Source organism: Schistocerca serialis, chromosome 9 (assembly GCF_023864345.2).
Source record: "Schistocerca serialis cubense isolate TAMUIC-IGC-003099 chromosome 9, iqSchSeri2.2, whole genome shotgun sequence".
NCBI lineage: Eukaryota > Metazoa > Arthropoda > Insecta > Orthoptera > Acrididae > Schistocerca > Schistocerca serialis.
In genome coordinates, this window is record NC_064646.1 from 423,966,775 (window position 1) to 423,992,561 (window position 25,787).

At 43.1% G+C, this 25,787-nt stretch overlaps 1 protein-coding gene and 1 non-coding gene across 2 annotated transcripts in view; both read right to left on the reverse strand.

Annotated features, from left to right (window-relative positions):
- LOC126418619 (calcium/calmodulin-dependent protein kinase kinase 1) overlaps positions 1-25,787 on the reverse strand; it is a 1,500,745-nt gene that overhangs the window by 1,341,913 nt on the left and 133,045 nt on the right. The window lies entirely within an intron of this gene.
- Positions 18,651-18,724, reverse strand: Trnar-ucg (transfer RNA arginine (anticodon UCG)). Its single transcript has one exon. It is a non-coding gene; the product is annotated as a tRNA-Arg (tRNA).

Genomic DNA, 25,787 nt, shown 5'->3' on the forward strand with positions numbered 1-25,787 from the left:
GTGTTTTTTTTCATACGTTTGTTAAAATTCCTTTTTAAGCTTTCCTGTGATTTCCATTTTACTGAATTTATCTGAAGCGGGACCCGGTTTATTGAAACGTTCTCTTGTGCAATAACCTTAAATATGCAATCACTGGCCCATTAGCTTATCACAGGAACTGCTCAGGAATTGGTTGTTATTGGGCAACAGTTGCTAGAGAGTATTTTCTTTTTTCGAAGTCAATTAACTGCTCAGCAACTTTGCGGCTCCAGTAACTACGCCGACTCCATTTTATTTTAAGTATGGTTTTAAAGTTTCCTTGTTTATGAAAATATTATATTCATCCCGAGCTTGGGGCGGGTTGTAGGATTGTGAGATCACTGTGATTTTACATATATGATCGTTTCTTGTTTGAGAAGTTTCCTGCACTAACATGTAATCAGTGTGTTCATGATACGGCAGGCGGCAGCTTTTTGCATGTTGTGGAACCTGGACCCGTTTGTAGCAGCCTTCGTAATTAGCAGCGTTTCTTCTGTTACAGCGATTTATTTCACGAATACGATTGTAATCAAGTGTTGTGAATTTAAAAATTGCAGCCTTTGGATTAATCACTACTGAGTTTGAACGTAATTTGACCTTTCTCTTGTGAGGGACAGCTTACTCATACTGCTGAGGCCGGCCGAGGTGGCCGAGCGGTTCTAGGCTCTTCAGTCTGGAACCGCACGACCGCTACGGAAGCAGGTTCGAATCCTGCCTCGGGGATGGATGTGTGTGTTGTCTTTAGGTTAGTTAGGTTTAAGTACTTCTAAGTTCTAGGAGTGATGACCTCAGAAGTTGTCCCATTGTACTTGGAGCCATTTGAACCAAACTGCTGTATTTTTTTAAACATTTTACTAGTTTTTCTTCAGTCGATCGTTACATTTCCTCTGTCATCTAAAGCCTCTTCGCATTAGTTTTCCTTGTACAAACATTTTTCTGTCTAACGTCTCCAGTGGTATCCGACGACAAACAACGTTTTTGCCGGTAAAACGTGAAAAGTCAGACTCTTCCCCCCCCCCCCCCCTCCTCCTTCTTGTTACCGGTATCGGTGGTCAGTACCGACGCCGGAGAAACTTTGCAGATCGTAATGCTGCCTTCGTCCGATGAACTGTTGACTGTAGCAGCCGAAATCTCTGAAGCCATTGAAGTATTACTTACATTCATTACTTTGTTCCCATTTACTGGCATTAGGCTACCATACATGGGTGTTGTTGTGTTGTCTCATAGTTTGTAGAGGAATTCTGTCACTGTACGTCGGTTTACCATTACGTCACGGTGATCACCCACGGCAGCTTACCTAAAAAGGGAATAGGAAACAAAAATTAGATGTAGGTCAGTAAGTAAAACAACTCGCGCTCTTATCGAGAAACAGTGTTACCCGAAAGTTAGGCGATCCACTTTACTAGTTTTATCTATTCTACTTATTCGGGATTTTCACATTAGCGGCTTTGGCAAGTCACTACTGATACGTGTCTATCGACTCCGCTCCGTCAACCGATTAGCATAAAGTGCTGTGCCGGGTGGGATCGAGAGAGAGAGAGGGAGGGAGCGCGCACAGTGCGAGGAGAAAAAGTTTCAGGCGATGCGAGTCAGCAGGCAGTTGGCGCGAGGACGCGGATGAATGAGGTGCATCCCGTTGACAGTGCTCTAGTGGAACCATGGGCTGTGTACACTATTTTTCCGGGAAGTGTTTCTATGTAGTCCTTTTTACGTGTGAAGTCAGATTTCTGGGCGCAGGCAGTTGATAAAATATAGACATTTTCACCAAGGAATATTGTTATGTATCGGCGACATTTTTTTCTGCGATATATCAATACGAAAAAGCCAATATCCAATGCAGATATTTTTATTTTACAGTATTTCTCAAAACTTTCGGTAAATATTTCAAGTCGCTCTATTGAAAGTGTAGTACAGCAAAATTTTACTTTCACTGTGCGAAGGAGTTTTACTATTTTTTGAGTTTGAATCACGTCGAATCTTTCACTTTGACTGTCCGCAGCAAGTGTATGTGGCACGAAAGATGTAGTATTCCGATTGCACTGGTGGATGGTGGTGTGAATGGAACAACAAGAGTTCCGATGTGAAGAAATAGCATACCAGCGGCGTTAAAAAGCAAATTTCATGCAGCTAGTGTGCTGTTTCTTCACATCAGTATTCTTCAAAAACAGTTGCTGAAAATTAACAAAAATGTAAATGATAAGATTGCAGTGGGCGGAGACGCGTGAGGAGATATACTGGCGTAATCCTCGCTCGGTTCTACCAAGAGAAACTGCAACATTTAGCTTCGCCACGCAATACACTACAGCTGCTATGTCACTGACGTTCTCAAAAATGAAAAAATAATGAAGTCGACATGAAGTGTTCCGGAGAAATCCGTAATGCGACAAAACCGAATGGCAGATCAATCGGACATATTTTATTGTCCACTTACAGACAGTTACCATTCTTATCAAAGTGGTTATCGCCAAGCATGAACGAGCACCGTTTTCCATTCAGTTCGTCGTCTAAGCGGACTAGGCATGGTGCTAGGTCGTTGATGTATAGAATTTCTAGTAATTAATCAATACTTAAATATACAGCTCTAAAACTGGTAATATATTTTTCAACGTGCAGCCAGTTCTTTTATAGGCGGGTACCTGGACATGTCTTCACTCGATGTATCGGTATATCTATATATCGATACGTTGTTTCGATGTACTGGTGATCGATAATGACAAATGTTTTAACATCGATGTATCGGATTCCAGTTCTAGTTTGCGCTCAAGTGACAGGAGACACATGTGGGGAAATTACTATTATAGGAGTTGCTTGGTTACGGTTTCATGCTTTGAGTACCACCATTTCATCTCCTTGTGTGCTAACTGGTGCTCGCCGGTTGATTTGCTCGGAGCGTGCTTTCCGAATGTTGGGACCTTCTACTTCTGTGAACTAATGAACTTGCCTTATTTTCTTACAGAAACACGTGGGTCAAGGTGCTGCGTAAGATCAGTGTGGTGGCGTTGTAAGTGGCGTATCACGCGCTTGTCGAGCGCGCTCCCACTCCGCTCATTGCTATGCCGCTGGCAAAATGTTTATCTAACGGACGCCCATTATTTCCACCGCTTGGCGTGGCTGATACTGCAGTGGCCTATAAATTGTGTGTGTTTCTTGTAAAATCCTCAGAAAGTTAAGAATATATATTTTGCAATGTTTATTTGCTAGAAATTAGTTGCTCAGTATTGAGCCGTCACTAATATTGTTAATTTTTGGTGGAATAGCGCTGAGAATCTGTTTAAGAATCTTGTTACCTCTAAAAGGGCTAGAGTTAAGTCAGATTTCCCTAACTAGTGAGTTAAGGTCTTCGTGCCCTATTGTCCTCGGTAGAACTTATTGTTTAAAAATTGCATTTTTAACTGCCGAATTTACGTGAGATAGCTCTTCCTGTGGACTTCAGGTTACTGTTTCTACTAAAAAAACTATTTTCAATTTTTAATCAAGTTGCCTACCTTCTAAGTTGGCTATTTCCCTTAGCTTGAGCAGCTGATTAAAAACTTTGCTATTGTCTCATGATTTCTTTTAGAAGCACCAAATCTGGTTCCTGCTTCTTATTAAACCTCCCTAAATAATTGCGGCGGACTAGGCCCGGGATTTTATTGTTTAAAAACTGCCTTTTAAACTTGTTAATTTATGCGAGCCAGCGCTCTTAACTGACTTTCATTTGTAACTTTCAGTCGGCTAGTGTTCTTAACTCGAGTACTCATTTGTATTTTCCTAGTGCAACGTGCCTTTGCGTTTCTGTCTATTCGGTCTGATTAGTTGCGGTGAACTACTGAAAAATGGTTAATGTTTAACAGCTGCGTATTGGCTGCTGACTTATGTGAGTCGGTACCTATAGCCTGCCAGTCTGACGCAGGGCTCGATGTTAGGTGTAAGTGCAAAACTGTTTGCCACCAAATTTCTTTTACTAAACTCAGTATACCACCAGAGTTTAGCGATGACCTAAGGGCTAATTAAAGCTCGGTGATATAAGAAGTATAGTGCCAACATTGAGTCGTTTACCTAATTCCATCTATTATCGTTATTTGAAAGGCTTGTTTCCTAGACATGAACTGCTCTTGTGTCAAGAATTTTTGGTTCCTTTGGGTAAAAATAAGGACTATTACGAGTTGCTCAGTATACCAATTGATGCATATCTATGATGTTTTTTGTGGTAGTACAGTTTTGGAAATATAAAAGTTCATTGTCATCCATTCACGGATCCTTGTATCCAAGCAAACCTGCTCAAAAGCCTAATCCTGTCCATGTCCCACTCTTTACCGTTCACTTATGTGCTATGAAAGTACACAAAATAATCGTATCTAGATTTGGACTATGATTTCCCTTCGGTAGAAATATCTAGTGTTCCTAAATGCTAAACTTCCGTAACACGTCACTGTAGAATTTAAACTACGTATATGGTGACCACACTGCAATGACAGAGCACTGAAAGACCGAAGTCGCAACAAGGTCCCGGGTGCAGACGACGTTCCGTCAGAACCACTGATAGCCTCGGGAGAGCCAGCCATGACAAAACTCGTCCGCCTGGGGTGCAAGTTGTATGAGACAGGCGAAATATCCCCAGACTTGAAAAAGAATATAAACTTTCCAACAAAAGCAGATGGTGACGGGTGTGAAAAGTACCGAACTGTCGGTTTAGTAAGTAACGGCTGTAAAATACTAACACGAGTTCTTTACAGTAGAATAACGGAATAACCGATAGAAACCGACCTATTTTGAAATAATAGAGATGTTACGATTCACGTGGCCCATTGTGTCCAAAGACAACTCTAAATGGTCAGCATTGACCAGTCTGTAAATACGAATTATACAAAAACTGGTAGACTGAGGCATTATCACCTCACTACGATACATCCCATAAGTTATTAAAATTACCCTAACGAAGATAAGCTAACGCTCGTGTAGAAATAATTCCTTTGAGATATGGGTTGGTGGATGTACGGAATCTGTACGTGGGAAAAGTGAGAAATTTGAGGAGAGGTGGGAGGACGTTTCTTCGGCAAGGGTGTGGGTCCGTTGAACGTCCCTAGCAGTGAAACTGCCCATTACGAGCAGGTGACGTCACTGGTTGGGCCAGAGCGCGCCTTCTGCCCACACTCCGCGGCAGAGCCGAGTGCTCACGGCCCACGCTGCGGCCCCACCTCCGTAGAGCGGGACTGCGGCACTTGCAAGTCCATTTCTCACCCTGAAACCCCACTCTGCGTTGCTGGTGGTGCATTGTCCTCCTTAGTCGGCAGACTGTTATTGTGATAAAGAACATCTTGCGTCGCTATGAGTTTGGCAGCAGGCACTTGCTATTTACGCTCCTCAATAACCGTTTGTTACGCTCTACAGTGCACTATGTAGCGTGCTGAGTACTGGCAAGTGGCCAGATGTGCGTTGAGCTAAATGGAAGACACCTCTAACTTACAACGATATCAGTTTGTCGGAGCGACGATACTTGGAAGTGTTAGATTACTTATATACTAACTATATGGGGAGCACTAACAAGAGAAATTTACATTTCGAGACTCCCTTGCAGGAGTATGAATATATGATATAGTGTGTCGTTATATGCAGCAGAGCGAGCATGCGTATGAAGCTCACATGTAAAATATCGTATCTTAAATTGAAACTGTTATGGTATAACTAGCTGAGAATACTGCGCTGCCCGGATATGTATTTGCTTCAATTCTAGTAATCGGTCTCCTCTTCCATCCTGTCTCTGTCCACCTCCGCCACCGACTGCCCCCCCCCCCCCCTTCCGTTCTCTTTCCTTCTCCTCCCACTTCTCTCTCTGTCCATCCACTTTTGAAGTAAACAAGTGTTACAATGTATCGATTATGGTGATTAATACTAAAAATTTACGAAAGAGTTTACCATTCTCACTGCTTACGTTCATGGTATCTGTACTACATGGGTGATGTATCACTTATATAAAACATTTATGATAACGTATTAAAATGGGGGACCTGGAATCACACCATCTGCCCTCTGACAAACTATTCTGCAGTTTTTATCAAGTAGCCTATGTGAAAGGTAACATGTGTATTTCACATTTAACTAATATTATTCTGACATATGCGCGAAGTTTTGGACTAATGGAAAGGAAAGCTGTAGATGCTTTTCTTACTTTCCATTGTCGATTACCTCTTGCCTCCTATCCATTTCCTCCTTTCTTGGTCCATCTCTTCTCCCCCCCCCCCTCCCGCTTCTACGCATGGCAAACTGATAATAAATGTAAACGTCATGATTGATGCGATAGTTTTGCTGCAAGGACGGTGAAAACTTGTAAGTGATAAACTGTTTTTCCCCTCGTCATTTTGCATTTTGTGAGGGCTGTAAGTGAGAGACAGGTTCAAAAAAATTTGAGTTTATATATGACATTTGTTGCAAATCATTACGCGCTTCTTTCTCAAATACTGGATGTTTAAAATTAGGATATTCGCGCATCGTGGGATACCCAGCCCCCACCATTTTATTTTGACAGATGAGTGGTTACAATCCCCACAGCGATTGTTTCCAGATAGTAGGTGATACGTGCACCAAGTTTGATTGAAATCAGTCCAGTAGTTTCGATGACCCGGTTTCGATGAAATAACGCCGATTCGTGGCCCAAGCTACGCTGAAGTTACCAGTAAAAAGGCCCACAGAAATCCGTCTAGATGAACCTATTCAATGTCTGACAGCTATTTCTAACAAAATGTCTCATTATATCTTAGCTTTTACGCCCAGCGAAGTCATCCACGAAAGTAAAGCGTAAGCAAGTTTGCTCATAGTGTAAAGTTTACAAGAAATAATGACAGTTCCTATACCACTGAAATTTATGGTTTGACAGTGGAGTCACACATATCAATCGCAGAACAAAGAGCGAATCGCCGTGAAATTACTCTTCATTGGGACCTCTTCCCTTTCGGTTCCTTTTTAACATGTTTGCTGAATGATATTTGTGTTCCCAGATGATATCACCTGTTTAAAGACTGAAATTATTATTGTTGTGCTTCGTTGTGTCATTCAGTGTCAGTGACAGTGGCAAAACAAAAAAATCTGCTTCCTACGTATAAAAATCTATTTGCAGACTATATGCTCTTATATGTGACTCTGCGTACGCTTAATATGTGTTAATTAGGAAGGTGTGAGAAATAGCTTGAAGTCACAGCTGCGTCGTTTACGCTCTGTAGGCTGTGAAGCAGTCCGTCTCGCTGGTGGAAACAACTGTCTGTCGCCCCAGGACTTTAAGGACCTTTCTGGTGTCACAGCGATCCGCCAAATAAAGCTGGAACTCTAATTGCTCATTTACATATCGGAGACGAAAACTAATAAGTGAAAAGGTCGCAGAGGGGTAGCTTCCCAGCAGATTACTGGCTGCATCTTTCTAGCGGTGACGCATTGATCGACGCTTACTTTGAGGGCAATTGTTAGTGAGGTGCGAAGACCGCCAAATCACACCGTCGTTACCTCGAAATGGGCAGGAGCATTATAGAATCAGTGATCTGAAAATTCTATGAAAAATTTCTTTTTACTAATATGACAAAACCGTCTCGTCTTTCCTCAATTTGTGATCGCATCTGGTTTAAGAGCTTAAAAACAATTCAGGGTACTATCTTTAAATATATACACTGTTTTGTTTTTCTTATTTCTTGCTTTATGACATTATGTGTGCTAACACTAAGGCGCCAGACATTTCAGTTTTTACGAGGAAAGTGAAGGAAGTATTTTTTTTTTTTTTTTTTTTTTTTTTTTGTAAAGAGCTTTGTATCGTTTCTCACAACACTTGCGTATAAAACATAAAAACTTTTTCATGCGTGCAAAACAACTCAAAATATTTTTGAGTGTGGTCTTGGTGCCTCAGAAACACCATTTTTGTGGCCTTCAACAACTGAGGTGGATACGGACAATAACATAATAAATCTATGTTGTCCTCTGTCAAATTGTCTGAGGTGTTCTGTTACAGCTGTCGTTGTTATAGTTAAGGAAAATGCGACACTTTTTTCTGATTTCATATGTGACTTGTGGCAATTAAATTGTACACTTTTCAACGTCAACCATTCTGTGATTCCCTAATACAGGGTTTGCAAACTTTTACTCTGATGGAACACTTTTTTTATTTTGAAGGCCAATAAAATTTGGAAAAAATGGGAAAACTTGTTTTACTCGGTGGCTATTTAAAGTCTTAAATTATAACTAACAACACAGAAATCATAGTAAAATTTTTAAGAGTAATTAGTATCGTCAAAATGTTGGAAATGACACCCCATGTTATTAATAGTTCCTCGCTGAGCGCTTGTTATTAACATAGTTTGAGAGAGCCTGCTCTAAAGCAATGGTAGCGGCTTGTAAACTGTGACCACTGAAACAAGCGATCAATATATTCGGCCGGTTTCTGAGCTGCTGTTGTTTCAACAACAGCAAATTTTGAAACAATAACATCATAAAGTGGTAGTTTGTTTAACAGTGAGCCTCGTATTCTATTTGTTCGTCTCACCTCCCTCTTGATCACTTGTTTCATTGATTTCATATTTCACAGGAACTACCGTAAAAAACTTACCAATCATGACACAAAAATCATTAGGAGAGCTTGTGTCAACGTGTATCTGGAAATGTTACGAGTCTCTCACGTGCATGTTTTTTCAATGGCTGCAGAACAGTCCCTAATCAGTAGTAACATGCGCTTTTGTTCGGGCTTAGCTATTGTACTCATCCGTGATGGAGATAATGTGAGCTTACGTCACAACATGTATATAAACTTCATTGTCGCTTTTAGAAACGTCTATTCCTCGTCAATTGTACTGCCTACTGAGATATTCCTTACTCCTGTATGTACAGCCTTACAGAACTTCAAGCGAGCCTCGTCATCCCTTAATACTTCTGCATCCTATTTCTGTGCGAATTGATTCTTCCTGACTAATCTCCCTAACTTCAGCCTACTCTTCATCACTACTACTTTGTCATCTGTCTATATCTGCTCCTGGGTAAGCCTTACAATCCAGTATCTGACTTCGGAATCTCTGATCACGATGTTGTCTAACTGAAATTTTGCCGTATCACATTCCCTTTTCCAAATATACCTCCTGCTTTTGTAATACTTGAACAGAGTATTCGCTATGACTAGCTGAAATTTATTACAGAACTCAACTAGTCTTTCTCCCCTCTCCTCTACTCAAGCCCACATTGCTGTAGACTAACTTGGAACCGCCCAGTCGAATGGGCTCGTAATATTCCACTTAAAGTACAATTTTGTTTGTAACTAGAAGCAAATCGACGCTTTCCGTCGACACTGGGGGTCGCACGAACGACGTGATGAGTTGTATTTGTTTCGGCTGACTCCAGCAGCACACTGCAAAAACGAAATTGCAAACATCTGCCGAGACATCAGTGAAAATGCGCCTGACTACTCTTAGGAGAAACACCAGATGTACCTTCAACATTAACGACCATATACCATTCCCTCGCAGATACTGCCGAAATTACTTCTGTACCAGAGTACTTCCCGTCGTTAAGAACAAGACGTTGAAACCCCACTTGATAGTACGTCTTAATTCCAGCCAGAGAGCTGCTACGATAGTATCTACGCTCATATTCTGTTCACTAGACGGTAATACAGAACTGTATTCAGTGTCTTTAAAAAGGCAAGGAACACGGCGCCAAATACTGACTCGGCATTGTTGGTGATCACTTGTTCGGACCCAAAGCTAGCATCAGGTTTCAATGGCTATCTGTTTGCGCTTAGTGCATTAGTTACTTGGACGACGTACTATTAACAGTCGGCCATTTGAAATACCATGTGCACCTTAGTACACATTGCTAACGTCAGTGGATAAGCAGAGGTGAGCTAAATCCTTCGTCTCCTATGTCATCTGATGTGAATACATTCAGTTGCTCTCTGAAGGGTTATGCCTACTCTGTAGGTAGCCATTATGCAGCAAACAGCGTTTATTCTAACTCTCTGCCGTGGCGAATTCAAGCATGTATTCAGGCAGAGGATGAGGATGGGGATCGCAAACTAACGGATGAACAGTTGCGTACGGAGCAGCTCAGTAGTATACGTGAGGTGTTCACAGTGCAAATCATTACAAGCCTGTGCTGGGCTATTTGTGTAATTTTTTGGTAGACATAGTGCTCCTCTGTGATAGAGACTATCGATAGTTGCCTCGAGCGCAGTGCAACGCGACCTCTCTAGGAGGGCGTTTATTAAGACTATTTCGAAGGCAGAAAGTCAACGGAAGTTCCGGTCTTGGGAAAAATTGGAAGAAACAATACCGCATTTGTCTTAAGTGACAGAGGAATCAAGGGCAACCTGAATCAGGATGGTCGATCTAAGCCAACATCCTCACGAATGTGAGGCCATCACCTCGCTCGATCACTTTCTTTCGGCCTCTGGGATGCTTCCGCATACTACGGCAGCATAGCAATTTTTTAAGAGCTTTTCCTGTAAGGATCTATTTTAAAATCTGTACAACTGTCGGGAAAATAGGACTGAATACTGTGCCCTGAGGTAGAAAGAAAAATCTGTATGTGATTTATGCATAAAACTGAGTAAAATTTGCCGGGCTCATTTTGAAACTGCCTACCAGCGGTCACACTCAGCTGGTTCTGGTCAGTGACCATCACGCTGAACGAGGTCACTCCAGAACGGGCCAGTAATTAAGCCTTCCGTAACAGCCCAATGGCGGCTTTCACTGGGTCGGTAATAGCAGTCGCGGGAAATATGTAAGGTAATACCGGTGATTTGCATCCGTAATCGGCCCTCCGGCCCGTCAATCAGCCCGTTTGGCCTAGACTCCCGTAACCCGCATAGTATTTCAAAACGCGTCGCTACGCAGACACGCCCCCTCGTAATTCGTCTCGGGAAAGTCGCTTTCTGACCGGGTTAATTCACCAGACGCGACACTCCGTGTCTATCTGCACTGCTAAGGTCCTCAGTCCCCACTCGGCATTCCAAGTGTGACCATATGCTGCTGGTGAAGAAAAACTTTTATGTACCCAAATTCTTACCAATGGTGAAGCATGCGATGGCTGAAGTGACCGCTGTCTCAAAAGTCTACAGATACCGGTCTTTGAATTCTAGCCCCTCTTTTGACCGAAACCGAAATGTCCACCCATTTCCTTCCCATTCAAATACTTCCTTCGCTACTGTTGTGCGTCGGAGAGTGTTCTTACCACTGGAGTTTGATGATAAGCACCGTATGCTCTCACGTTTAACTAAACGATTTTATAATGAAATGTTTCGCTCTGTTTTGGATATTTGTTCTCTTTCTATTGATTTCATCTGTGATTTGTCACAGACCAATGAGATGTATTCACAGAGTAAGTCCTTAAGATTCTTTGTATGAGTCACAGCCTGACAACTTCCATTCCTATGCGTAGTACATCATTCCGCTTTAGGTTAGCCTTTGAATTTTAAAATCTGATCCGGCCGTGTGTTCATTTCGATTTTAGCCGCAGTCCTGGTTTCGGAGTGTTAACGACGGCGTGCCTAACGTCCCGCCAGGGGGCAGCCTTGCGGCTCTTTGAGGGCACTTAAGCCGATATTACACGACACACCTAACATGTATAAGTCAGGTGTAGACGGGCTGCCAACTAGCGGGCAAGCGGGTGAAGTTGCGATTGTATCACACGGTTTATCCACCGGGGAGAAACAGAAACATCTATTACCCCACGGACCCGCGCATGCGCAGCAGAAGTGAATGCGCTGAACGTAGTACATCGAGCGGCCTTCTACTTGTTGTTTTCACTTGTGGTCAGTAGACGAGAAATACGTGATCTTTTGTGGACTCTTTCACCTATTGCACGAGTATTCTACACATTTTTCAGCGAATAATTTTTTTATGCATACACTACCGTAATAAAACAAATGAAATTCTGTTGTTTGTACTGCCATTGAGGAAAACTGTATGCGCCGCGCGCGGAAAACTTCCGAAAGTTATTCTATATTTTCTCGACATTGTGCCCCTTTGGTGGAATCGGTGGTAGTGTAGATTATCCTTTTTTTTAAGTGTGCGCTGAAGAGATCATCCTTGATGACTTATTCTTCTAGCATGGGATGTAAGGATAAAAGGAAAACACTTTATTCATTACACATTCAGTTAGGCTTGGGCACTCAATGGGTGTCCGCGGCTCGTGGTCTTGAGGTAGCGTTCTCGCTTCTCGATGACGGGGTCCCGGGTTCGATTTCCGGCGGGGTCGGGGGTTTTCTCTGCCCCGAGATGACTGGGTGTTGTGTGTCTTTCATCATTATTTCATCCTCACTCGCAAGTCGCCGTAGTGGCGTTAAAGAACTTGTGGAGCGGCGGCCGAACCGCCCCGCGACGGGTCTCCCGGCCACAAATGCCATTCACTCATTACTCAGTGGGTCCTTTAGCCTGCTGTCTTTGGTGATGTCTATCTGCTATGGAGGGTGAGATATGTCTAGGCTGTTATGTGTGACTGCTTCCTCGTGTTATGACAGATTGCCTATGGGAGGGGGGGGGGGGTGAAACGTTATTGACTTCGGTGCCATCTTGCAGGGTTTACCATTCCTACCGATTCTAATTGTCGAACTTCGTCCCTCAGGGCATCGATTTTGTCAAAAACTCGTAGAGCTTCGTCATGGATCTTGTCTTGTATAGTGGTCTCGTGGAGTGCGGTGCGGATGTCGACGTTTCTTGTCCACCATGGAGCTCCTGCGATCCCTCAACAGCAGATGTTTTGTAGCGTTGGGAGTTTGTTGTAGTTGGAAACGCACGTAGTTCCACACGAGGTGGAGCCATATAACATTGTGGGTTCCACTCTTGCCTTATACAATTGGAGTTTAGTCTTAGGGTTGAGATCCTTACTCTTCAGGAACGGAATCAATGACCTGGCCATCTTCTGGGCTGCCGTCTTCTTCTCGTCAATATGCTGCGTAAAGAGTAATTTTTTGTCAAGGTAGACACCGAGGTACTTCACTCCCGGCGACCATGGGATAAATTGATCAGCTATTTGGAGTCTGTCGTTCAGAGATTATGTTTGGCAGAGAGTAACTTGTCGTGCGAAAGCGGTGCGTTAGTTGGCGAGTGAGGCCAGCGAAGAGGATTTGGTTTATCAGCGGCACGAGGAAGGTGGCGAGGAGGGCCGGTGCTGGGAACAGACCCGCGTTTGTGTCGGAAAACCTCTTGTCTGGACCTGGAGTGATAGCGCGGCCTCGTTGCGGTCGAGGACTGTATTCTTGAAGAGGACCCCCTGTTCTGGACTCAGGTGCCAGCAGGTCTCACTGTACTGGTGGTCGTATACATGCTAACAGTGAATCGTGACTACGCTTTCGGATCCCATATTCCTTGTCCGTAAGAGATTGTCGCTTAAAGCAAAGCTATAAGTCCTGTACAGGCTTCAATACACTGTCGCTGCACGCTGGTTGCATTTATGGACGAGTACATGTTCAGTCCATACGAAGCTGAGTAGTTCTGTTATTCATTTTATCTACTCATGTTTTGGGCGCCCGTTTGTGTTGTATGGTATGTGTCGGACCAGTGGTAACTGACTGATGTTTCAGGTTTTATCATGCCACTTAAATGATGTATAAAAATGTCGGCAAGAAGTGTATGCAGGACTCAAGTGTGAAATAGAACATGACTGCAAGCCATGGAGGCAGCACCGAGCAAGGTGGCGCAGTGGTTAGACGCTGGACTCGCATTCGGGAGGACGACGGTTCAATACCGCGTCCGCCCATCCTGATTTAGGTTTCCCGTGATTTCCCTAAATCGCTCCAGGCAAATGCCGGGATGGTTCCTTTGAAAGGGCACGACCGACTTCCTTCCCCATCCTTCCCTAATACGATGAGACCGATGACCTCGCTGTCTGGTCTCCTTCGCCAAACAACCCAACCCCATGGAGGTAGCCGTGGATAAATTCTCATGCTACAGATCAATCTTTGAATTAAATGATCACCTTTTCTAACCGAACTGATTGCGTACCCTTGTTTGGCGTTGACCTGAAGGCGCTCTGCAACTAAGCTAGTTGTGAAATTGTCTGGGTGCTTCCGTGTGGTACTTGAGTAGATCTTAAATTGTGCCACGATCGAAATTACGAGAGGCGTTTGAAAAGTCCGTGCAAAGTCCGAGAGATAGCACCACCGGTGCGTATCGAGGTCATGTTTAGTTGTTAGCATCTTCGGAAAGAACGAACACCAATTTTCAGCCATATTGGTCTATTTATTTGTGTTTGGCATTCGTCTGTATCAAGGAAGTCGAGTGAATGTCAAAAAATTGATGAAAAAGACTTTGGTGTGGTGATTAAACATTACTTTATGAAAGAAAAACGCCTCAGGAGACTAAAGAGAAGCTTGATAATCATTATGGTGACTCTGCACCTTCGATTAGAACAGTTTATAAGTGGTTTCACAATTTTCGAAGTGGCCATATGGGCACAAGCGATGCTGAACGTTCTGTACGCCCTGTGGCGGTTAGGACTCCAGAAGTCATTGATAAAATCCGTTGTATGGTGACGTACGTCAGAAGAGTTAAGGTGCGCGATATTTCTAGTGATGTGGGCATCTCGAATGAACGGGTACATGATACACTCCAGGAAATTGAAATAAGAACACCGTGAATTCATTGTCCCAGGAAGGGGAAACTTTATTGACACATTCCTGGGGTCAGATACATCACATGATCACACTGACAGAACCACAGGCACATAGACACAGGCAACAGAGCATGCACAATGTCGGCACTAGTACAATGTATATCCACCTTTCGCAGCAATGCAGGCTGCTATTCTCCCATGGAGACGATCATAGAGATGCTGGATGTAGTCCTGTGGAACGGCTTGCCATGCCATTTCCACCTGGCGCCTCAGTTGGACCAGCGTTCGTGCTGGACGTGCAGACCGCGTGAGACGACGCTTCATCCAGTCCCAAACATGCTCAATGGGGGACAGATACGGAAATCTTGCTGGTTAGGGTAGTTGACTTACACCTTCTAGAGCACGTTGGGTGGCACGGGATACATGCGGACGTGCATTGTCCTGTTGGAACAGTTCCCTTGCCGGTCTAGGAATGGTAGAACGATGGGTTCGATGACGGTTTGGATGTACCGTGCACTATTCAGTGTCCCCTCGACGATCACCAGTGGTGTACGGCCAGTGTAGGAGAACGCTCCCCACACCATGATGCCGGGTGTGGGCCCTGTGTGCCTCGGTCGTATGCAGTCCTGATTGTGGCGCTCACCTGCACGGCGCCAAACACGCATACGACCATCATTGGCACCAAGGCAGAAGCGACTCTCATCGCTGAAGACGACACTTCTCCATTCGTCCCTCCATTCACGCCTGTCGCGACACCACTGGAGGCGGGCTGCACGATGTTGGGGCGTGAGCGGAAGACGGCCTAACGGTGTGTGGGACCGTAGCCCAGCTTCATGGAGACGGTTGCGAATGGTCCTCGCTGATACCCCAGGAGCAACAGTGTCCCTAATTTGCTGGGAAGTGGCGGTGCGGTCCCCTACGGCACTGCGTAGGATCCTACGGTCTTGGCGTGCATCCGTGCGTCGCTGCGGTCCGGTCCCAGGTCGACGGGCACGTGCACCTTCCGCCGACCACTGGCGACAACATCGATGTACTGTGGAGACCTCACGCCCCACGTGTTGAGCATTTTGGCGGTACGTCCACCCGGCCTCCCGCATGCCCACTATACGCCCTCGCTCAAAGTCCGTCAACTGCACATACGGTTCACGTCCACGCTGTCGCGGCATGCTACCAGTGTTAAAGACTGCGATGGAGCTCCGTATGCCACGGCAAACTGGCTGACACTGACGGCGGCGGTGCACAAATGCTGCGCAGCTAGCGCCATTCGACGGCCAACACCGCGGTTCCTGGTGTGTCCGCTGTGCCGTGCGTGTGATCATTGCTTGTACAGCCCTCTCGCAGTGTCCGGAGCAAGTATGGTGGGTCTGACACACCGGTGTCAATGTGTTCTTTTTTCCATTTCCAGGAGTGTATTTTGCATAAACATTTGGACATGAGAAAGCTATCTGCAAGAAGAGTTCCGCGATTGCTCATGCTTGACCAAAAACGGAATCGTGTGAAGTTTTGCAAGAACGGTTTGCAGCTGTTCAGGAAGACTGCGCAGGACTTCAAGCGTTGTTTCGTCACTGAGAATTAAACATGGATTCTTTACTATACTTCTGAGACCAAACAACAATCTAATCAATGGGTTACCAGGGGATAATCTGCACCAGAAAGGCGAAAACCATTCCTTCGACCGGAAAGGTTATGGCCACTGTTTCTTGGGATTCGCAAAGGATAATCCTCATCGACTACCTGGAAAAGGGTAAAACTATTACAGGTGAATATTAATGGACTGCTTGAAAACCGAGCTACAAGGAAAACGCCGGCGATTGGACCGCAAAAAAAAGTCCTTTTCCATCACGAAAATGCACCAGCACACCCCTCAGCAGCTGTGGTCGCAAAATTAATGGAAATAGGATTCCACCTCGTTTCACATCCCCCCTGTTCTCTAGACTTGGCTCTCTCGGACTAGTATTTGTTCCCCAATTTGAAGAAATGGCTGGCGGGACAAAGGTTTTATTCAAACGAGGAGGTGACTGCAGCAACTAATAGCTATTTTGCAGACTAGGACAATTCGTATTATTCGGAAGGGATCAACAATCAACAAATTAGAACAGCGTTGGACGAAGTGTATACGTCTAAAAGGAGACTATGTTGAAAAATAAAAAAGGTTCACCCCAAACGCGTAAGTAATTTTTATTTTTGCACGGACTTTCCAAACGCCCCTCGTATTTCAGTAAAACTTATGAGTAGGGGTGCTGCTATAACTGTTATTGTGTGTTTTAAGTTCTGTTGCTAAATTGATTTTATCTTAAGCTTGTGATGAAGTATGAACTGATACCAATTTGTCGTTTTAAATTTTATTTAAGGGTTTACTATACGCATTTTTAAGGTAGGTTTGGGGATTTAAATTTTAATGACAGGTTGTTGCCTAGTTTCAGCTGAAACTTTTAATCGATGTCGTTATGATTGCTTGAGTTTAAATATGACATCGTTGGTTCCTCGCTATTTGTCGTAAATATTAGATCAGGGTTAATATTTGATCAAGGACTTGCACAACAGGTTTTCTTTTGTAAATATCGAGTCGAAATATGTTGTAAATAAATTTATTTTAAAAGCATGTCTGAATTAATGCTAGCCCGGCACCTGCTCCTACCATGTCACTGTATATCTAACAATTGTTGTAGAAATCCAATGAGACAAAAAAAGTATAATTGTGCTTATTCAGGCACACAGCAAGAAAAGGTCTGTATATGATCGTCTAGATACGCGGTAACATAGTAAGATACGTTTACAATTTTTGTTCTGCGTGTATACAATTTTAATTTAGAGATGTGTACGTATCACCTTAACTGATGAAAGAACTGCATGTGTTTGATGTCATTGCATGTTTTGTATTATTGGAGCATGCCAGGAAGGACAGTGTAGAGAGAATAGCCACAAGTGTCAGAGCAGTTGTGCCGCTCGCGAGCAATGAGTACGTGTTGCATCTTTGTGCTCGCACTGCTGTGAAGTAACTGTGTCACTTAAGCGAATCTCGTCATGTTAGATCGACAGCAGCTTGTAAAAACAAAGCAAATCCGTTATGACGGAGTTTCTAAGTTGCTGTGGATCTAGGTGTCTTAACTTTTGGTTGCACCGCTTCTTCCCAACCTGAATTAAATGCAATTCCACTTCTGGCACTGCGTCATCCTTCTGTCCTCCTCGTAATGACTAAGGCGGACATCGTCACGGCAAATGCTGCACAGGTAATTACGTTCTCCATATAAAAAAAAAAGTTTGAAACGAATAGATAATCATTCAGCATACATAAAACTAACACTTCAGTCCATAATTATGTATAATCATAGCGTAATTTCATTCTATCTGCACAGGACAACGGAAACTGCTTAATAAATACGACTCTAGCCCTCTCAGAAGTTTCAATAAGAGCAAACGGCGGCTTTAGAATAATATCAATTTTCACAGTCAACGACGTAAATAATCAGAATATGTAACCTTTGGGCGCTGGTGCGGCTGGGTGTGTCGTGTATTGCGGCTCTCTGCTACGTCTCGTCTTGCTGGCTGTTCCTGTCGGTCGCGGATTGCAAATTCTGAGTGGACACACTTCCCGTTTCTGCTACCGTGGTTGTGGTCCTGCTAGCCTTCATTAATCCCGAACGTCCGGCGTAGTAATACATGGCGAGAACCACGTTTTGTGTGTGTTGAAGTGTTGGATGAGTTTCGTGGAAACCCTTTCTCTTTTGTTGAGACCTTGTCACTGAAATTTGTTACGGGTACCACCCTCAAATTTGTGCAGCATTTGCTAGTAGCCATCATTTCGGCCTCTGTTCGTAATATGGATCAGCATCCCTCGTGATTGAAACATGCCCGAGCTACACTTGAAACAGCTGTAAGAGGAGTCACATTTTGGCCGGTTCTAGTTCCATTATTGACTCCTTCTTAAAAATGATCATGAGTCAGACTATTATATTTTGTGGTTATTTAAATTATTCGTGAGCTGATGTTTCTTTTATAATTGTATTTACTAACCGAAATCCTCAGCTGCCGACAGGTGTTGTTGATATACCTCGATGCGGACAGCTGAAAATGTGTGCCCCGACCGGGACTCGAACCCGGGATCTCCTGCTTCGATGGCAGACGCTCTATCCATCTGAGCCACCGAGGACACAGGTGAATAGCGCGACTGCAGGGACTTATCCCTTGCACGCTTTCCGTGAGACTCACATTCCCAACTGACCCAATTCTACATATGTATTGTTCCTTATAGACATTTGTCCATCCACTCATTACTCTCGCACGCTTTGGCGATTCCCGTAAGAGTTTGAGCAACCTGTGCGCATTCGCTCAGACGAAGGTCAATGGCTGGGTAGCCTTTAACTATATATACGAAGACAGTAACTTGTTCTCGAAAGAACAGTTACTGTTGATGAGCGTGCAGCTTTTCCCTGGAATAAATGATGAATAACTGAAAACCTCAGCTGCCGACAGTTTATCATGCCAGTTGCAAAGATCCGGGTGCGATCTATAATTATTTCCGTTAAATGATTTTAATGTGACTTTGTGAATGTTGTAGAGTCAGGGCTGAACAAAGTAATCGTATGAAGCACGGGCCGAGCTCTGGTCGGTAACCTTACGTAGGATAACGCATTCATTTTTAGCTCTTTGCCATTCTGCTTGAAAACTGTAGTACACTGCGTCTGTTTCCAGCTATTATTGTTTTAAATATTCATTTTTTTACTGAATATGTAAGATAAAAGACTACCATAGTTAAATGCTTTCAGAGTTTTAAAATTGTCCTTGAACTTTTTTAAATTAGTGGTTATTCTAAAATATGTCTCAGTAATTCTGAATATGTCGAGTGCCTCTAGGAGAGGCTCTTAAATGAAATTATAATAATATACTAATACCTTCAGCTGCTAACGGGCGCTGATATATATCATCGGGGACACGTGAAAATGTGTGCCCCAACTGGGACTCGAACCCGGGAGCTGCTGCTTACATGGCAGACGTTCTATTCATCTTTGGTTTTGCATTTTTTTCCTTGTATTTGTTCGAAGAGGACGTCACATGACATCCACTGAAGTTCGTTGTTGATCTTTCCACTCAGTTTTTTTTTTCTTTTTATTACAGAGACACGCCAGGTCTCTGACCGAACACGCTGAGCTACCGTGCCGGCATTTCAGTGGTTTAACATCCACAAAAAATTTAAAATTAAAAAAATTACGTAAAATGCTTGTGTTTGGTACACCCATCCCATCACTACTTCAAGGCTCGCAATCGTTTCTAAATCCTTACGCTTTCCAGTTATTTGTCGCAGTCCTGTAATCAAGTTTCCGCGAGCTTATGCGCAATAGTATCACCTCTCTCATGAAATTTGCCGTAGATCGTTGCCTACTGTGCTCTACAGAGATGTTAAGTTTCCGATCCCCACCTTCTGTGACGAGATGTGAACTTCCAACTCCTGGTTTCACCGTCCTTCAATTACTTTCCAGAGATGTTTACACAACAGGACACGAAGGTCCAACCAGCTTCGCCATTTCCAAGGTGCTCGTTTCTAGGCGCTTGGCCCTAAGAGTCTATCATAAACAAGGTCCATATGTCAGTGGGTTTTTCCATTTGTGGCTTATATCATCGCTACATTGAATCCCAGGTCTCCTTTTTTCTGAAGGTGTTTGAAGTCTCATCGCCTCTACGCGCCATTCACTTCATCACTGCGTGTATGATATGAGGGTTAGACCACTTTATTCCACTTTGGAGAAGGGTTTTAAAAGCCACTGGACCTAGAAGGCTGAGACAGATAATATTGTACTAAAATTATTGTATGCCACGTGCGCTAATGTCTTAAAATGTTCGGATCAGTAGCAGGGACGTGGATTTATTGTGTCTGCATAGAACGGGATGCGCTCGGTTTCCTGATGCTGCCTGAATGACAAACAGTGGTTCCAGGTCACGAAAACTGACAACGGCCGGGAGAGCGGTGCGATGGTCACTACGCATCTCCAGGCCGCATCCAATAGCGCCATTGCCAGTGGATGACACGGCGGTCGGACGGCACCGATGAGCCCGCCATGAAGGAGTTTACGTACGTGAACTGCTGACATTTCCACGTGTGATTCGTAGTGGAGGTCTGTGGTCCCCAAGTGCCTTTTTTCTCTCAAAATCCACCTACTACATTTATTTTGGAATATGCATTTCTTGAGTGGGTTTTAAGTCCCAGGTTGTATCACCATAATGTATTTTTTATGGTACCTTGCTTTTTTATAGTTTGAGTTTACTAGAGATTTAACCCACAACTCAGGAAAAGGAGAATTAGTTTCTTTGCCATCTCGAGTGTTTATGTTCGTAGTTCCTACAGATATTGCTCCACTTTTACTCCCGGATAGCAGACAGTAGGGCTCCACGAGAAATTCCTATTACATAATACAGACCTTTTCGTCCTGAAGTGAAACCTAGTAGGCTTTTCTATTTCCAGTTTTTGTTTTTTCGCCACCAATCACTAGTAAGATCCGATTGGCGTTGGAGAATTTGTCTCTCGTGCTTCCATACGGTCTTGAACAACGCCGCGTCATTCGTTTTTCACATGTAGTTCCCAATTTGTCTCTGTTCCGCTTAAACAGGATGGTCAGAAACAGTCGGAAAAGCTTGTAATGGTGTTGCAGGGAAGGTTGTGCTTGGAATTAATTGCTAAGAAAAAATTGGATACATTGCGCCGTTTCCGTGATAATTATCTTTGAAGTTGGCTAATGAGACCGTTGCGACAACAGTGGCAGGTGTCACCAAACGTGTTCTTAGTTTTGTTTCTTAAAACCGAACAGGAGAGCGATACAAAAATTGAACGTGGAACGGTAGTAACGATCGAACCCTATCCAAAGGCTGAGCAGTCTCGTGCGCTAGCATAGACTCTACGAAACAACTACCGGTTGGCTGTAATATTGAAGTGCAACTACTGCCAGAGTCTAATGAGCTGTGTAATTATCGTAAGGCAGCAAAACTTGTTACATATGCTAATAGGTTAATCGATTTACGCTGGAAAGAAATTAATTCCAATTTTGCGCACCAGATGTAAATGTGGCGCTGTACAGCATTTCGTCGACGGGTCCGGTGATAATATTGAATAAAACTGTGTAAGCTGCGGTTAACAATAATATCAATATCATGTCTTTCTCTCTTGTTTCACCTTTTCTGCCCACATCCGGATTCTGATCCAGTGCACTTTAACAATAACCACTCGGTATTTGGCAAGTCACTCGAATTTGCTCACGCATTGGGCAGATGGCTAACTTCAATGTAAGATATCTCCGAAACGGTGCAACGTATCGAATTTTTTTGCTTAATAATTATTTCTCTGTATAATCTGCATTGAACCACACTTAGAAGCTTTTCAGATAGTGTCTGACAACCTGTATACTTTCCCTTCACGACCCATGTCTGCACGACCATGAGGTGATATGGAATATCTTCGAGAGAAGCAGTGATAATGTTCTGGCTGGTAAGTGCACTATACATTTGGAACCAACATATTTTAAGGCCCATTATAAATTGTTATGTAACTGACAGAGCACTAACTGGCCAGCATACAGAATAACTAAAGTAGCATGAACGATACAAAATAATCATATGACGTATTTTACACATGAGACTGAATTAACTGAAATATAAAAATTTGGATGTTTATGTAATGGAGCAAAATATTGAGGTTATTTTTAAACTGTGTCAATGAATAGCTAGACTATGGCTTTTAGGTTATAGTTGCACACTAAATCAGCAACAAATCCACTCTGCGACAGATTGTGTGATATGTTGAATATGTATGACTAATTTAATATTTCTGATTTTGTCCCCAGTCCATCCCAAGGATTAGCTTCACCTCGTGGCCGGTACAGCTGCAGTGTGTGGTGGTGTTCATGTGTGAAGTAAAACGAGTTTGGTGGATTGGATTTGGTTAAATGAAGGAACCTGCTAAATCATGCTCTCACGGTTGTCGAATATCTACAGTGAATGGATATCTGGTCCTTGAAAACTATTTTTGGATGTCCTACTGCACTGCATTTTGCATCGGCCAGCTTACACATAAATGATTTCTTGCCTTTGCTGCGAGATAACTGGTTTAAAGTGGTGCTCCCCCTTAAAATCGTCAACGCTGCGCTTTAATTGCAACGAGTTGTTAGGAATTTGCTTCCGTGTAATATTATGGCACCGTGCTGAGCTGCTTGTGCAGCGTTAGTGATTTCGACAAATTTTATTGTTCTTTTGAAAGTGTAAACTAGCAGTGAAAACCCCGGGCACTTTTATTCGACTGTTATTAATTTAAAGCACAAGTTGACTCATTTAATTCACAGTTACGCCCACTTGTAATTATTTCGAGAGTAGAGAGCTATCAGTTACAATTTTACATTTGAGCCATTAAGTTTAATATCTGTATAGAGTACCGGGTGTTTATGTCTGTGGACTTTCCTGATTAGTTCTGCGTTTCTATTTGTGCGTTTCCTCCTTGCATTAAGTAATTTCGCTGTACTTCTGATTAACTAATGTGAGTAATTAAGTAATTTGAGTAATGTAGTGAAAGAAGACTGTGAAGTGATCCTAAATCTGAAACTAAATCTGTCACAGCTCAGTTTCTTACGTTAGGAATGCTTTATGTGTCCTTACATGATCACTTGATACACGTTTGTGAAACAGTCAATCTCTCATCACTCAAGCCGCAAGATTGCAGCGGTGATGTTTGGGAAACCAAATTATTTATTTTATTAATCTTTCTAGACGCATGAAAGTTTCTCCGTCGCTGAAAACTAGTACGTTAGGAGAACCGTTCTTCCACATGTTTTTGCAATTTGATACTAAGCTTGAAACACAGACCTCTGTCATTAGCTGTTAGAACCGTGGCATAGTGGTAACTGATACTGCTTCACCTTCAGGCGCCTTCGCAACACTCGCCGTAACGTGATTTGTGTGACGTTCAATGCCCTTTCTTAGGCAAGGCAGGTAAATTTCCCTGATACGATTCACTGTGCTCCTGATACCACGGAACGACCATTGCTTCGCCGGTTACGTAAACAAACCGTATCGACAAATTTAGGATACCGCCTGCAAACAGAGTTGTCGTAGAGAGTGCTTCCTGTACGTGTATCACTAAAAGGCTTTCCCGGAATCCGGAACCGCGTGCAAGTTGCAGGTTGTCTACTTAACAACTTCCAGGGGAAACTAAAATTTTATGTTAAATATTTGAATATAGAAATCTGTCATAATCTATTCATCTACCGTAACTCAAGTATTACAGTTAGGCTGTATGTTTGTCTTGCGACAACGTAACTGACGACGTGCAAATACTCAAACGTCATTCGTTAAGTATTTGGGTATGAGAGCACTTGGCGACTCCCATCAAACTTTACACAGTCTCAAAGCCTTATAAAACTTTTTGTCGGTGACACTTCCACAAAATGATGAGAGGAAAAAATTCATCGTTTACTTTTTTTTATTGTATCTGCAGTAAAATTTCAGCATCAGACATGACGTTTAAATTTCTGACTTCTTTACTACCGACTGTATTCGCAACGAAGTTCGCAGACAGTATCGATATTTATCACTAAATGTAACTGCAAAATTATACATTTATACGATTCATAGTTCAGGAAATATGACGTCATAACAACTTAAATGCATGAGATTCTGTATTTGCTTAAAATTTAGCGCAAATTTACATATAATTTCAAATATTTTCTGTATTTTTTCCTCGTTTACATATAGAACGTCGAATATTTCACATATAAACTAATTTGTAAAGTTTTCTGACGTTTGGAGCAGTTTTATGTACTAGAGTTCGAATTTTTAGGGAATCGGTGGTCTACTGGTTTCATTCTGAAATGGCGCTGTATTATGGTAATGAAGTAATGTTAATGATAGAAAAGTACAAAAAGCTTTTTCTTCTCGCCTGTCTTTCTTTTCTACCACTGATGTGACGGACATCTAACTATAGCTGAGGCAACAAAAGTCGACGCGGGATAGTTCTAAGAGTTTTTCTGTTGAACACTGACGAAAATAATCGTATGTTTTCCGATCCCTATAAAAATTAAAATCTCAAAAGATCGATCGTCTTATACAATAACCCTGCGTACAAATTTTTCTGTATCATCTACAGTTTATTAAAGGTTTTGCTTCCTATCATATCTTCATAAAGTAGGTGCCCCGCATATTAACCACATCACACTGCAAAGGCCGCTTCTGCCCACGTCTCATCATCAATGAGAGAGCTGATACGTCACACACTGTTGAGGAGCAGGAGGAGAGTAATGTTTAATGACCCGACGACAACGAGGTCAGTAGAGACGGAGCACAAGCTCGAATTAGGAAAGGATGGAGTAGGAAAGCGGCAGTGCCCTTTCGAAGGAACTATCCTGGCATTCGCCTTAAGCGATTTAGGAAAATCACGGAAAAGCCAAAACAGGATGGCCGGACGCGTAACATTCGGCCTCCAGAATGCGAGTCAGGTGTGATAGCATCTGCGCTGCCCGGCTCGGTATATTGTTGAGTGGTCGCGCGGTTCCAGACTGTAGCGCCTAGAACCGCTCGGCCACTCCGGCCGGCGACTAAAATTGAAGGTGAAAGGACATCAGTACCAATAATCGCTGATGACATCGCTATCCTCTGTGAAAGCGAAATAGAATTACACGATCTGTTGAACGGAATGAACGGTCTAATGGACACAGAATATGGATTGACAGAAGAAGAAACACGAAAGTAATGAGAATAAGCAGAAATGAGTACAGCGAGACGCTTGGCACGGGATTGTGCTATCTTGGCAGAAAAATAACCGATGACGCAAAGAGCAAGGAGTGTTTAACAAGAATACAAGTACTTGGCAGAAGAGCATTTATGGCCGAGAGAAGTCTACTGGTATCTTATGAGATTGTATGCTTGGAGCACAGCATTGTATTGCCGTGAAACATGGACCTGGGAAAATGGGAACAGAAGAATTTGAGATGTGCTGCTTCAGACGGATGTTGAAAATTAGGTGGACCGGTACGGTAACGAATAGGAGGTTCTGCGCAGAATCGGACTTGAAAGGAATATGTGGAAAACACTGACAAGGAAAAGGGACAGAAAGATAGGACATTTGTTAAGACGTAAGGGAATGACTTCCATGGACTAGAGGGTCTGATAGAGGGGAAAAGCTGTAGACGAAGACAGACGTCAGAACACATCCAACAAATAATTGAGGACGTAGGTTCAAG